Source organism: Saimiri boliviensis, chromosome 21 (genome assembly GCF_048565385.1).
Source record: "Saimiri boliviensis isolate mSaiBol1 chromosome 21, mSaiBol1.pri, whole genome shotgun sequence".
In the NCBI taxonomy this organism is placed as follows: domain Eukaryota; kingdom Metazoa; phylum Chordata; class Mammalia; order Primates; family Cebidae; genus Saimiri; species Saimiri boliviensis.
In genome coordinates, this window is record NC_133469.1 from 24,192,932 (window position 1) to 24,208,098 (window position 15,167).

The 15,167-nt window shown below is 45.1% G+C and overlaps 1 protein-coding gene across 7 annotated transcripts in view; it reads left to right on the forward strand.

Moving 5' to 3' along the window:
- Window positions 1-15,167, forward strand: part of MED15 (mediator complex subunit 15) — an 85,641-nt gene that overhangs the window by 35,854 nt on the left and 34,620 nt on the right. The window lies entirely within an intron of this gene.

Here is a 15,167-nt window from a genome sequence, read left to right on the forward strand (position 1 = left end):
GAGACCAGCCTGGCTAACATAGTGAAACCCCGTCTCTACTAAAATACAAAAATTAGCTGGGCCTGGTGGCGTGCGCCTGTAGTGCCAGCTGCTCAGAAGGCTGAGTCAGGAGAACTGCTTGAAGCCAGGAGGCAGAGGTTGCAGTGAACAGAGATCGCGCCACTGCACTCCAGTCTGGCGCCTGCTGAAAGAACAAGACTCTGTCTCAAAAAAAAATAAAAAACAAAAAAACCAAAAAATTAGCCGGGCATGGTGGCCTATGACTGCAGTCATAGCTACTTGGGAGGCTACCACCACAGCCAGCTAATTTTTGTATTTTTAGTAGAGACAGGATTTCACCATTTTGGTCAGGCTGGTCTTGAACTCCTGACCTCAAGCAATCCACCCGTTTGGCCTCCCAACATGCTGGGATTATAGGCTTGAGCCACTGCGCCTGGCCAATTTGTATTTTCTTATAATTAAATGAACTTTTATAAGGTTCATTTTGAACTTTATTGAATAGTTATTGAACTATTTCAGATTTTGAAATGCAGACTTCTTGGTTCAGCATTGTTTGTTATCTATTACTTCATAACAAACCACTTAGTGGCATAGTGGCTTAAAGCAGTGAGTTATTTATTTTTTTTTCTGAATCTGTGGGTCAGCAGTTGGGGGAAGTTGGGATTGCCTGGCTGGGCCGTTCTCCCGGTCTCACTTGTGATCCTTCACGTGACTACTTTCTGTCCGCACCCCAGCCTCGCTGGCAGGGCCATAAAGGCTTCACTCAGGTGGCCGCACATCAGTTTTTCTTACATAGCCTCCACTTGGCATGTTTAGCAGCATAGCTGGACTTCCTTGCAGCATGGCAGTTGACTTCCAAGAGGAAGAAGAAGTGGAAGCTGCTAGTCCTCACAGCTCCTAGAACATCACTTGGAAACAGTAAGTCCCAAGGCCTGTGCAAGTTCAGGGGAGAGTAAATGGCCTCTACCTTTTGATAAGAGCAGCAGCCTATAGGTGCAGACAGGCCATTGATTATTTTGGGAGCACCATGGAGACTAGCTACCACAGAGACCTTCCCAGCACCTGAGGATTAAGCCTTCCCTCAAAGGAGGCGTCCAGCAGAATAACTGCCCCTCCCTATGGCAGCTCATTTTGCCTTGGCCCCTGAGTTACTGTAGCCCACACACTGTGCCTTAATGATATTAGTCCATTTCCTGTTATCAAGCTGGTTCTAAATCTCTAACTCCAGGCAGAAGCTCTGACTAATTGGAAGACAAATATGTATAAGAACTGTTGGAATTTTCCTGCGTTGTTTTTACAGGGACAGATATCTTCCTTGGATATTGTCTGGTGGCCATCTTTTTACTTACTGCTCAAACTCTACTTGGAGGCAGTGCCAGCTAGTGTGAGGACCGTCTCAGCAGGTGCACTATAGTAGGACTCTTCAGGTCAGATGGCAGCCTGGGGACACTGCCCCTGCTGCCTGAGACCTGTTGTAACAATTGTGAAGGAATGTAAAAGGTGGGACTTCTGAGCAGGGAATAGGATAGGGAGGAGTTCCTCTGTATTTCCAGACCCCAAGAGAGTCTGAGAGGTTGTGGGTCATGGAAGAGAAGGATTACTGTCCATTGCAATCCTGGTAAGCTTCTGAGTCCAGAAGTGCCCATCCCAAAGGAAACCAGGATAGCACCTAAAGATAGCACCTCAGGCTATCTAGTGTATACCCTAAGGCAAGGAAAGCCTTGCATGTACTTGTCTAAAGGATACCTTCAGTGTTGGTATTAGCACCCTGATTTAAAATCCTGTCATTGCTTGGCTCCAGGTCTTACAGCCAGACCCCATTTGTGCACTCTATAGTGATGTCTGCTTGCAAGGCCCTGTTCTGCATGCATCATGCGTGTGAACTCATTTGATCCTTACTCAACTACAGTACCACTCTTTCCTGTTTACAGGCAAGGAAACTAAGGCACGCAGATGCTCATTGTTTTGCTCAGGATGTCATTTAGCTGATGTCAGAGCCTACACTCTTAGCCACGTCTCTTACTGACTCCCATCTGTCAAAGCAAAAGACCCCCAAACACCCACTTTAATTCTTTAACACTTAATTTCTATGGGTGGGACTACTCTCTGTCTAAGGGAGGCTGAGGGATACAAAAATAGCTATGCCTTGGGATGGTGGGTGATAGTGATAATGGCATCTCCAAACACTCCAGCCATCCTCCTGAAGGAAAGTTCAGGAAGATTCAGCACCCACTGCATGAGAAGATAGTCAGGGGTCCTGGCACCTCTGTGTCAGTACCTACAGGGGCAGTATGGAGATATGTTTACTGGAACTGGATGCATTTCTGAACATTTGCTTACTTGGCCTGCTAAGAATTAAACATCTGTCACCTATTTTGCATTTAACATAGTGTTAAGGAAAAGTAATACATGTTCTAGTTTATAGTTTAGAAACAGTTGGTATAGAGCTCCCTTACTGAGGAGCTAAGGTGAAACTCAGGGACTAGGGAGTTTGAGAGAGTATCAGAACTGGGAAGCCACATTGGGATTTATCAGAGAGGAGGGCCTGTGCTGAACAACCAATCAGCTAGAATCAAGGGACAAAAAGATAGCTCCACTGTACTCCCCAGGAGAGCAAGAGAGGACAAAGATGCCAACATGCCTCTGATTAATGAAGATACTTTCGTACCTTCAGCTTTTTTCTTTTTCTTTTTGAGTCAGGGTGTTGCTCTATCATGCAGGCTGCTGGAGTATAGTGGTGTGATGATAGCTTACTAAAGCCTCAAACTTCTGGGTTCAAGTGCTTTTCCCACCCTAACCTCCCAAGTACCTGGGAGCTGTGCAACACAATGCCTACCTAATTTTTTAAAAACTATTTTTTTTTTCATAAAATATGTGACTCAAAGCTTGACTAATTATATTTAAAATTTTTTGGCTGGGCATGGTGGCTCATGCCTGTAATCCCAGCAGTTGGGGAGGCTGAGATCCACTTTGGGTAAATCACCTGAGATTAGGAGTTCAAGACCAGTCTGATTAACATGGTGAAACCTCGTCTCTACTAAAAATACAAAATTTAGTCAGACGTGGTGGCGCGAGCCAGTAATCCCAGCTACTCGGGAAGCCAAGGCAGGAAAATGGCTTGAACCCAGGAGGCAGAGGTTGCAGTGAGCCAAGATCCCACTACTGCACTCCAGCCCAGGTGACAGAGTGAGACTCCATCTCAAATAAAAAGAAAACTTTTTTTGTAGACACAGGGTCTCACTGTGTTGCCTAGTCTGGTCTCAAACTCCTGGCCTCAAGCAGTCCTCCCTCCTTGGCCTCCCAGAGTGCTGGGATTGATTGTAGGCATGAGCTGCTGGGCCTGGCTGCTTCAGTCTTTCTTTTTTCGTCTTTTGAGATGGAGTCTTGCACTGTCACCAGGGTTTGAGGGCAGTGGCACCGTCTGGGTTCACTGCAACCCGTGCATCTTGGGGTCACTCTATTCTCCTGCCTCAGCCTCCCGAGTAGCTGGGATTACAGGTGCCCAACACCATACCCGGCTAATTTTTGTATTTTTAGTAGGGACGGAGTTTTGCCATGTTGGTCTCAAACTCCTGACCTCATGATCTGCCCGCCTCGGACTCCCAAAATGCTGGGATTACAGGCTTGAGCCACTGTGTCCACTGGCTGCTTCAGCCTCTCTAAGGGACCTCACAAGCCTAGGATCAGGTTTTTCACCAAATCTGAATACATCTTCTGCTCTACCTATTAATCAAGGACATTACTGGCCCCAGCATTCAGTACTTAATCTTAGAGCTCAGGAGAGCATGGTTTGTACAAGATGTGGCTGGACGCAGTGGCTAATTCCTGTAATCCCAGCACTTCAGGAGGCCAGCGTGGGTGGATCACTTGAATTCACGAGTTTGAGACCAGTCTGGCCAAGATGGTGAAACCTCGTCTCTACTAAAAATACAAAAATTAGCTAGTTGTGATGGTGTATACCTGTACTCCCAGCTATTCGGGAGGCTGAGGCATGCTAATTGCTTGAACCCGAGAGGTGGAGGTTGTGGTGAGCCAAGATCACGTCACTGCATTCCAGCCTGGGTGACCAAGTAAGATTCCATCTGAAAAAAAAAAAAAAAAAAAGATGTGAACAGGTGATGTATGAACTATTGATGTCTGCTAGAAAGACCTGAGTTAGGCTGCATGCAGCTGGTTCAGAATGAGGGTCGAGTGTCATTTTTTACCATTAGGTGGTGTTCCTTTGCTTCACTCTATTCAAATGTGTGACCATCGGCTGGGCTCAGTGGCTCACACCTGTATTCCAGCACTTTGGGAGGCCGAGACGGGCAGATCACCTGAGGTCAGGAGTTCGAGGCCAACATGGCAAAACCCCGTCTCTACTAAAAATACAAAAATTAGCCGGGTATGGTGTTGGGCCCCTGTAATCTCAGCTACTCGGGAGGCTGAGGCAGGAGAATTGCTTGAACCCTGGAGGCAGAGGTTGTAGCGATCCAAAATTGCTGTGGCACTCCAGTCTGAGCAACAAGAGCGAAACTCTGTCTGAAAAAAAAATATGTGTTACCTTCAAGACTCCTGCCTCATACTTAGTAAACATACTTGTTCATAAGCCTAATTTTAAATTCTAATGGTTGGGTTTTCAGTAACCATATTATGCATATATTAAGGCACTGAAAGCTAAGTACTTTACAAACACTGTCTAGTTCTTGTGACATTTCCTTCAGTTTACCTGTGGAGAAAGTAAAGTGCAGGGCAAGTCAAAGGAATGATGTGGGGAGAGCAAGCTTGCATGCTTCCTTTTTTACTCTTAAATTTAAGCTGGATAAGGGGGCCATTGACATTTGTTCTGTTATTCATTTTAATATTAAAAATATTTTATATATAAAAATAAAATTTTGAATTACCTAAATCATAGTTAGTAGTTGCTAGGACAACTGGATAACCACATAGAAAATATTGAGGTTGAGCCTCAACTTCACACCCTATACAAAAATTAACTCAAAATAAAAAACACCAGCCAGGCATGGTGGCATATGCCTGTAGTTCTGCCTGATTGACAGCCCGAGGGTGGAGGATCACTTGAGCCCAGGAATTTGAGATTAAAGTGAGCACTGACTGTACCAATGTGCTCCAGCCTGGGTGACGGAGTGACTCTGTCTCTAAAAAAAAATTTTTTTTAACTCAAAATGGGCCAGAAATCTAAATTTACAAGCTAAAACTATAAATATCTTATAAGAAAGCAGAGGCATACATCTTCATGACCTTGGATTAGGTAATGGTTTCTTAGATATGATGCCAAAAAAGCACAAGCTACAAAAAACGTAGATAAATTTGACTTCATCAAAATAAAAAACTTGTACATCATAGGATACTGCCAAAAAAGAGAAAAACAACCCATGGAATGGGAGAAAATATTTGCAAGTCATATACGAGGGTTTAATATCTAGAATACGTAAAGGACTCCTATAACTCAACAACACTTTAAAAAAAAAAAAAAAAAAGGCCGGGCACGGTGGCTCACGCCTATAATCCCAGCACTTTGGGAGGCCGAGGCGGGTGGATCACGAGGTCAAGAGATTGAGACCATCCTGGTCAACATGGTGAAACCCATCTCTACTAAAAATACAAAAAATTAGCTGGGCATGGTGGCGCGTGCCTGTAATCCCAGCTACTCAGGAGGCTGAGGCAGGAGAATCACCTGAACCCAGGAGGCGGAGGTTGCGGTGAGCCGAGATCGCGCCATTGCACTCCAGCTTGGGTAACAAGAGCGAAACTCCATCTCAAAAAAAAAAAAAAAGAAAGAAAAAGTAAAAGAGAAAAAAAAAAAAAAGGCAACTAAAAAACAGGCAAAGTAGTTGAATAAATGTATCTCCAAAGAAGAGATACAAATGGCCAAAAAGCACACGAAAAGATGTTCAACATCACTAGTCACTAGGGGAGGGGATTGCATATAAAAAACACAGTGAGATGCCACTTCATTCCCATTATAATGGCTGTGATTTAAAAAAAAAAAGACAATAATAAATGCTGACAAAGATGTAGAGAAATTCGAATTCTCTCTTTTTTTTTTTTCTGAGATGGAGTCTCACTGTCATCCAGGCTAGAGTGCAGTGGCACAATCTCGGCTCATTACAGCCTCCACCTCCTGGCTTCCAGTGATTTTCCTGCTCCAGCCTCCTGAGTAGCTGGGACTACAGGCACACAACACCACACCTGGCAAATTTTCGTATTTTTAGTAGAGACAGGGTTTTATCATTTTATCACGTTGGCCAGGCTGGTCTCGAACTCCTGACCTCAGGTGGTGCACCCATCTTGGCTCCCCAAAGTGCTGGGATTACAAGCATGAGCCACCGCACCTGGCAGAGAAATTGGAATTCTCATACATTGCTGGAGAGAATGTGAAATGGTACAGCTGCTGTGGAAAACAGTATGACAAATCCTCAAAAGTTGAATGTAGAGTTACCATGTGACCTAGAAATTCCACTCTTAGGTATATACCCAAGAGAAAAGGAAACATGTCCACACAAACACATATACACAAATATTTATAGCATCATAACATCATAAGTAGCCAAAAGCAGAAACAACTCAAATGTCTACCAGCTGATAAATGGATAAACAGAATGTAGAATATCCATACAATGGAATATCATGTGGCCATATGAAGGAATGAAGGGCTGATACATGCTACAACATGTATGAAGCTTAAAAACATTATATAAATGAAATGAAGCAGTCACAAAGGATGATATATTGCATTTTTATGAAGTGTCCAGAGAATAGGCAGATCTATAGAGACAGTGTATTAGTTTCCCATGGCTGCCATAACAAGTTACTATAAGGTTGGAGGCTCCTAACCGTGGGTCCATGGCTCTGCCCTCACTTTCTTAAAGGGCAGCACATGTTTGAGGCTGACTAGTTTGAGGCAGCCTATTCCTGCCTCTACAGTTTTGGGAGTTCTTTGATTTTGTCTAGCCTGTAAAGTTTCTACTCCAAGCTAGCAGTGTTTCTGCTGGTAGAACATTCTCAAAATCCTTGTGGAACTTCTGCCTGTGTGTTGGAATTCATAGCATTAGATGAGGTTTCTCTATAGTTCCTAATTTTGTCTCTCTTCCTCACTTCTGTGAGATGATTGAGGGGATTCATGAGTCCCATGTTTAATCTCTTTGGCACTAGAAACATTTGCAAGACATGGCACACCCTTGGCATTTTCTACAGAACATACTTTCCTAACAGTGAATCTCCTCATTTTAGCATTTTGGTTTTTTCCAATCTAAATAGCCTGAGAATTTCCCAAATCCTTTCTGCCTAACAGTTCTTCCCTCAATTCATCTTTTTGGGGTTTTTTGGTATTTTCAAAATTCTTTTTACCTTTTATTATTATCCCCTTAATTTATCTCTTTCCTCTTGCTTTTTTATATTTTTTTGAGACGAAGTCTCACTCTATTGCCCAGGCTGGAGTGCAGTGGCGTGATCTCAGCTCACCGCAACCTCCGCCTCCTGGGTTTAAGTGATTCTTCTGCCTCAGCCTCCCAGGTGGCTGGGATTACAGGCGCCCACCACCACACCTAGTTAATTTTTGTGTTTTTAGCAGAGACAGGGTTTCGCCATGTTGGCCAGGCTGGTTTCAAAATCCTGACCTCAAGTGATCCGGCCACCTCGGCTCCCAAAGTGCTGGGATTACAGGCATGAGCCATTGCTCCCGGCCTCCTCTTGCATTTTACTATAAGCAGCAAGAAGAAACCAAGCTGAGTTTTTTTTTTTTTTTTTTTTTTTTCCCCCCTGAGATTGAGTCTCACTGTCACCCAGGCTGGAGTGCAGTAGTGTGATCTCGGGTAACTGCAACTTCCACCTCCTGGGTTTAAGCGATTCTCCTGCCTCAGCCTCCCAAGTAGCTGGAATTACAGGCACCCACCACCATGCCTGGCTAATTTTTGTATTTTTAGTAAAGATGAGGTTTTACTATATTGGTCTTGAACTCCTGACCTCAGGTGATCGGCGCACCTCAGCCTCCCAAAATGCTGCGATTACAGGCATAAGTCACCGCGCTTGGCCCAAGCTGAGTCTTGAATGCTTTGATTGGAAGTCTGCTCAGCTAAATGTGCAAGCTCATCGCTTATGATTCTGCCTTCCATACAGCTATGGGACACAATCCAGCTAAGCATTTTGCCATTATATAACAAAGATCACCTTTGCTGTAGTTTCCAGTAACATGTTCATGGTTTCCTCTGTGTCCTTAGAATCACCTTTAATGTTCGTGTTTCTACCAACATTCTGTTTTTGATAGTATATGTATTCTTAAAGATAACACAGACTTTCTGTAGCAAGTTCCTCGTTTCCTTTAAGGCAGAGGCTAGGTGACAGAGTCTTTAACATCCACATTTCTACACACAGCCTGTTCAAGGCTTGTCATGCTTCTTACAATTCTACCAGCCTCTCTTTATTATCCAGTTCCAAAGCGACTGCCACATATTTAGGCACCCCACTCCTGGTGACAAAATTTGTATGTTTCCCGTGGCTGCTATAAGAAGTTACTACAAACTTGGTGGCTTAAAAGAACAGAAATCTAATCTCACAGTTCTCAAGGCCAGAAGTTCAAAGTCAGTACCATGGGCAAAAATCACAGTGGCAGCAGGGAGGCTGTAGGAGAGGAACCTATTCCTGGCGTCTTTCAACTTTTTGGTCACTGCTGGTACTCTTTGGCTTCTCGCTGTATCATTCCGGTTTTCAAGGCCAGCATTACAAGGTAAATAAATTCTCTCTGTGTTCCATCTTCACATCGCCTTCTCCGTGTGTGTGAACTTTCCTTCTGCTTCCTTCTTATGAGAATACATGTAGTTGCACTGAGGGCCCACCTGCATAACCCAGGATAACCCTCCATCTCAAGATCTTTAACTTAATCACATCTGCAAAGACCCTTTTCCCAAATAAGGGAATAGGACCTGATTTCTTTAAGGACTGTTATTTAGCCTGCTACAGATAGGAAGTGGATTAGTGATTGGGCCAAGGGTGCTATGGTGAAATGGAATTTTTATTTGGAGTGATGAAAATGTTCCAAAATTGGGCCATGCATGGTGACTCACACCTGTAATCTCAACACTTTGGAGGCTGAGGCTGGCAGATCACTTGAGGTCAGGAGTTTGAGACCAGCCTGACCAACATGGTGAAATCCTGCCTCTACTAGAAATACAAAAGCTGGGCATGGTGGTGCATACTTGTAGTCCGAGCTACTTGCGAGGGTGAGGCAGGAGAATCACTTGAACCCAGGAGGCAGAGTTTGCAGTGATTCAAGATGGCATCACTGCAGTCCAGTCTGGGTGACAGAGTGAGACTCCACCTAAAAAAAAAAAAAGAAAAGAAAATATTCTAAAATTGATTTATTGATTTTGGTAATGCTGCACAACTCTGAATGTAGTACCAAAAACCATTGAATGGCATGCTTTAAATGGGTGAATTGGATCTCAGCCAACCTATTTTTTTTTTTTTTTTTTTTGAGACAGAGTTTCACTCTTGTTACCCAGGTTGGAGTGCAATGGCGTGATCTCGGCTCACCGCAACCTCCGCCTCCTGGGTTCAGGCAATTCTCCTTCCTCAGCCTCTTGAGTAGCTGGGATTACAGGCACGTGCCACCATGCCCAGCTAATTTTTGTATTTTTTTAGTAGAGACGGGGTTTCACCATGTTGACCAGGATGGTCTCGATCTCCTGACCTCGTGATCCACCTGCCTCGGCCTCCCAAAGTGCTGGGATTACAGGCTTGAGCCACCGTGCCCGGCCTCAGCCAACCTACTACATATATTTTTAATAGAACTAGTGAAAATGATGGATAACAGATCTGTTTTTCCTTGGTGACCAGGTCAGGGCAGCGTGATTTCCTTGGGTGGGGAACAGTGCTGGGGCTGCCTCATCCCTGCCTGATTTCTGATGACGTGTCCTGTGGGCTGGGATCAAGGTCCCAGGGGGCTGTGGATACTGGCATGAAAGCACTGTTTCTGGAATTTGATGGTATTTTAAAATCTATTAGGAAAACTCAGACATGAAAGCACAGAGGTGTCATATTTCTCTAACCCAGAGTCAGCAGTTACTGTGGTTTGGTGACTTTTCCCTTGGCTGTCTCTGTGTTCCTCCTGAAGTATTGAGGACACATCCTCACCCTCAGAGTTGTGTCTCTGCTGAGCATCTCCATACTGGCCTTTGCTAGGGCTCCACATAACCATCACATGGAGTCACTATTGTCATCAATGGGAAGGCCTCCTTCAAGTTACAACACTTTTTTCCTAATAGTTGACTTCTTTGAGTCAGGATCCAAACATGGGTCTTTCCTCCCCTTGGCCCCTCCTGGCCTGGTGAAGGAGCAGCCCAGATACCCTGCAGCCCTCCCCATGGGCTCTGATGCCCCTCAAGCTCCTGATTCATCCTGCCTGCCCCTTCCTTCTTATGAACTGGGTGCTAAATCAAAGAGCAGAGGGTGCCGTGGTCTCTTAGCGAGAATACATCCACAGTGTTGCCTTACATTTGTATTTCTGGGTGTCTTGATATTCCCAAAAGACCACAGTTTGGAGGTTTGGAGAGCAAGAACAGCCTGACCCTTGTAAAGCTCCTATTACCATCTGATGGTTCCGTCATTTAATTAGGAATTACAGACTAGTTGTGGCTCTTCTCATGCGTTTGTTACATGGAGGGTTTTTTGGTCAAGAAAGGTTTTCTTTTGTCAGCCACGGCTAGATGATTGTTTGAAACCCTATGTGTTCAAGACCTCCAGGAATGCCGTTTTTCTGAGCTTTCCAGTCTAAGGAGTCCCCCCAGGGGCCACAGATAGGTTCTCTTTGAGTGGCATTTTAAACTCAGGGCTGTGTGTCTGGGGTGTTCTGATCCATTGCTGCCATTCATTTTGATGTTTAGATGGTCCTATCCTCGTCTAGCAGGAGCTCCTGTGTCTCTTGAAGCCCTCACACAACCTCTTTAGTTTTTCGTAGCCTCCTGGCATTTAGGCCCAGATTGGCTGCTCCTCGAGGGAGTGAGCCCTGCTGGTAAAGTAGCATTTGGAGCATGCTATGTGGGCACTGGTCTGTTCATTGCTTCATGCCTTTTAGTGAACAGAACTAAGAAAAAAACATGTTTTTGAAATAACAGCAACAACAAAAACCCATAATTTTACACTAATATTTCCGATTCAAATTTAACCTTATATATAGGGCTTTTACTTCTTTCATTTTAAACATGTATCTTTTCTGTTACTATGAATATTTTGGTCTCTAATATTATTAGCATACTTGCTTGCTTTACTTTCAAATTGTTTCAGCCTAAACAGTTTATATTACCACAAACAACAAAAGGTAGACTGAAAATTTAAGATTACCTTGAAGTTCTGTTTGTACTTAAAATTGACAGTTCCTTAAAACTGACACATTGAGGTTCCATTTGTCCTTCCATTGAGAATATTTTGTTGTTTCATTTTTTTTAAGAAGCTTCTCAAAATATTTCTCTATATGATTCTGCCACCAACTTGATATTCAGCTCATTTGTTTTAATTTATTTTCAAGTTTTAGGACTTGTACTTTTTCTTTTGATTTGGTCCACTTTTCATTTTAGAAAAATTTCTTTCTTTCTTTCTTTTTTTTTTTTTTTGAGATGGAGTTTCACTCTTGTTACCCAGGCTGGAATGCAATAACACGATCTCAGCTCACTGCAACTTCCGCCTCCTGGGTTTAAGCAGTACTCTTGCCTCAGCCTCCCAAGTAGCTGGGACTACAGGCGTGCGCCACCATGCCCAGCTGATTTTTGTATTTTTAGTAGAGACGAGATTTCACCATGTTGACCGGGATGGTCTCAATCTCTTGATCTTGTGATCCACCTGCCTTGGCCTCCCAAAGTGCTGGGATCATAGGCGTGAACCACCGCGCCCAGCTAGAAAAATATTTTAGGCTGGCTACAGTGATAACAGCGACTCACACCTGTAATCTCAGTACTTTTGGAGGTTGAGGACTGAGCAAAAGACAAACCTAGGCAACATAGCAAAACTGCGTCTCTACAAAAAATACAGAAAATTAGCTGGGCATGGTGGCACGTCCATGTAGTCCCAGCTGCTCTGAGCTTGAGGTTGGGAGGCTCACTTAAGCCCAAGAGGTTGAAATTGCAGTGAGCTGTGATTGCGCCACTGCACTCCAGCCTGGGCAAGAGTAACACCCCGTCTCAAAATATTGATTTATTTATTTAAGAGAAAGAAAATAATTCACTGAGTTGCCCCTGAGTTGCCCAGGCTGATCTTGAACTCATGGATGCAAGCAGTCCTCCGCTCTTACCCTTCCAAGTAGCTGGGATTACAGGATTGTGCCGCTGTGCGTGGCTTTGACTTTTTTTTTTTTAGACTGAGTTTTTGCCCTCGTTGCCCTGGCTGGAGTGCAATGGCGTGATCATGGCTCACTGCAACCTCCATCTCCCGAGTTCAAACAATTCTCCTGTCTCAGCCTCCCAAGTAGCTGGGACTACAGGCATCTGCCACCATGCCTGGCTAATTTTTTGGCAGTTTTAGTCGAGATGGAGTTTCATCATGTTGGCCAGGCTGGTCTTGAGCTCCTGTCCTCAGGTGATCCTCCTGTCTTGGCCTCCCAAAGTACTGGGATTACAGGTGTGAGCCATCGTGCGTGGCCTGATTTGGCTTTATCTTATCAATAGTAAAAGATGTATGTGCTTCTCAAGTGAAAACCTGTAACACTGTCAGTTTAGAGAGGGAACACTGGGAGTTTAGAGAGGGAACATTTCCAGCCCAGTTCCTGATACTCGTTGGGTTATTGATTTTCAATTTTGGTGTATCTTTCCAGTGTTTCTCTTGGCAGATGTAAGCAAATATGTGTGTTTAGGTTCCCCACGTCTTATATAAAAGGTGTATGTCATAGCAGTGTATGTGGCCTGTAGTGTTTTTCTCTGCTGTCTTCTTCCTTGTGTTCACTCCACAGTGTTTTGTGAGGCCCTTGTTCAAGATTTTCACATGTCAAGCAAGTATGGAAATTCCATGAAGCTTTTAACTTCATGGGGTCTCACTCTGTCGCCCAGGCTGGAGTGCAGTGGAGTGGTCACAACCCGTTGCGGTGTTGACCTCCCAGGCTCACGCCTCAGCCTCCCACTCTGGGACCACAGGTGTGTGCCACCACACCAGGCTAATGTTTTTATTTTGTTTATAGAGATGAGGTCTTACTGTGTTGCCCAGGCTGGTCTTAAACTCCTGGCCTCAAGCCTCAAGACCTTCCTGCCTTGGCTTTCCAAAGTATTGGAATAATAGATGTGAGCCTCAGTGATTGGCCTCTATGAAGCTTTTTAATGTTTCTGTTTTCTCATAAGTAAACTGGGTGTGTTAGTAGTACCTGCCTTTGGGTGGTTGGGAGAATCAAGGCAACAATGCATGTGAATTTTTGACTCCTGTGCCTGGCACCATGAAGTGCCAAGTGCTAGCTGTTGCTGTCACAGTGTCCATTGTTTATGGTTTGTAATACTCAGCCTCAGGTGCAGCTGGACACTTACATTTTGATAGCCAGCAGGGGAGCTGGAGCAGACTGAGTGAAGATAAGGGAGGTTCCCAACTCCTTAACCCTTTTTCTGCAGCAGTTCTAGGGGAGTTGGTGTGCTTTGGAGCAGAAAGGGACATAATAATCTGTCAGTCTGGATTGGGGTGGGGGTGGGTGGTGAGGAGTCAGGAGTAAAAGAGCCCAGCCAGGGGGATCAGAGGCTCAGTTTCAGATCCAGGGCTTTCTCCCCTGGAAAGAAGCTGTTGTGGCCAACCCACAGTCTTCAGCCCCTAGATATTCCTAGATAAACCCACTTTTGGAGGAATGTAGGAAGTATTGCCCACAAGACAGCTCCTTGGCTGGCAGCGTGACAGCTTCCTGTGCTTGTTTCTTACATCAGGCGTCTCCTCCCTCCCTGCTCCCCACCAAGCCTCCTTACACTAGTCTCGAGAGCCATAGCAGAGTTGCAGCAGATGGCAGTGGCTGTCCCTACTGTGGGGTCAGGAGTGGTGCTGGGCACTGCAGGGTGGTGATGCCTGCCCACTCGGTTCCAGGTGCTAGGCTGACAGTGGGTCTTGCTCAGCCCTGGTTTTATGCAGAAGGACTTTGGGGACATGCTCCTGAGCCTTGTTTTTAAGTGTCTTATGTCTAAGTAGAAGTACCTTGTTGCTTTTGAAACCTACTTCCCCTTGTTTTACCTTTTATGGATGTGGAGAAAACTCAACAAATTCATTTAAAGTATCACAGACCTAAGAAATGGTCCAGGGCCTTAGGAGTTGTGAGATGTTGACCTGGCTGGCCCCCGGGCCCGCCTACCCTCATACCTGCTCACCTCGCTTCTGTTCCTGAGTTCCTCAGGTTCCTGCCATTGCCCCCGTCCTCATACCACTGTCCTTCAGGGACAGGCTGCCTATGGGCCCCTTCACACGCACATTGTCTTTCCTATTAGAAATCGACGGGGGCAGCCGGAAGCTGGGCGTGTTGACTGAACCGCCTTGGTGTCCTTTTGCTCTGGCCAGGCCTTGCTGCTTATCCCAGCTTCCCCTGTACCCTGGACCTCTCCTCCTTATGTTGTCCCATGCTAATTCCCTGAGCCGAAAATAAGAAGTGGGGTAGAGTTTGGAGATAGATTTGGGATGATAAAGATTTCGGAAGTGTCCTTACAGTTTTATACTCATCTGAGACCACTTTTCATCATCTTTCCCTCTGCCCTGCTGTCTTTGGAGTGTAGTGGATGGATTCTGAGTGTCACAGTGACTCAGGAGGAAGGTTGGGTGAGCAGAGCAGGAAGCCGGGGCTTTGTCCCTTCCAGGCTGCCCTGTCAGAAGGATGTGCACTTCAGCAGAGGGCAAGAATGCTTCTCTGAAATAAGACTTTACCTCAGACATCCCAGTATTGATCAAAAGACTAACTCACAGTAGTGATTTCCCTGGAACATTTGAGAGTGAGTGTCCTTGGGGCCAAAGAGGACAATGGGTGGAAGGCAGGCCCTGCCAGGCAATGCCAGAAACACAGGAGCCTGCACAGAGGAGGGTGCCTCAGCAGGCAGTGGCCTTCACCTCACCTGTGAGTGGCTTCCACACGCTCCCTTGCCTGTGCATAAACAGAGATGAACATAAATTCTCCTGGAAAGCACAGCCAGGGGAGTTCCATCCATATTTGCAGCAGATACTGTGTCATCAGTGAA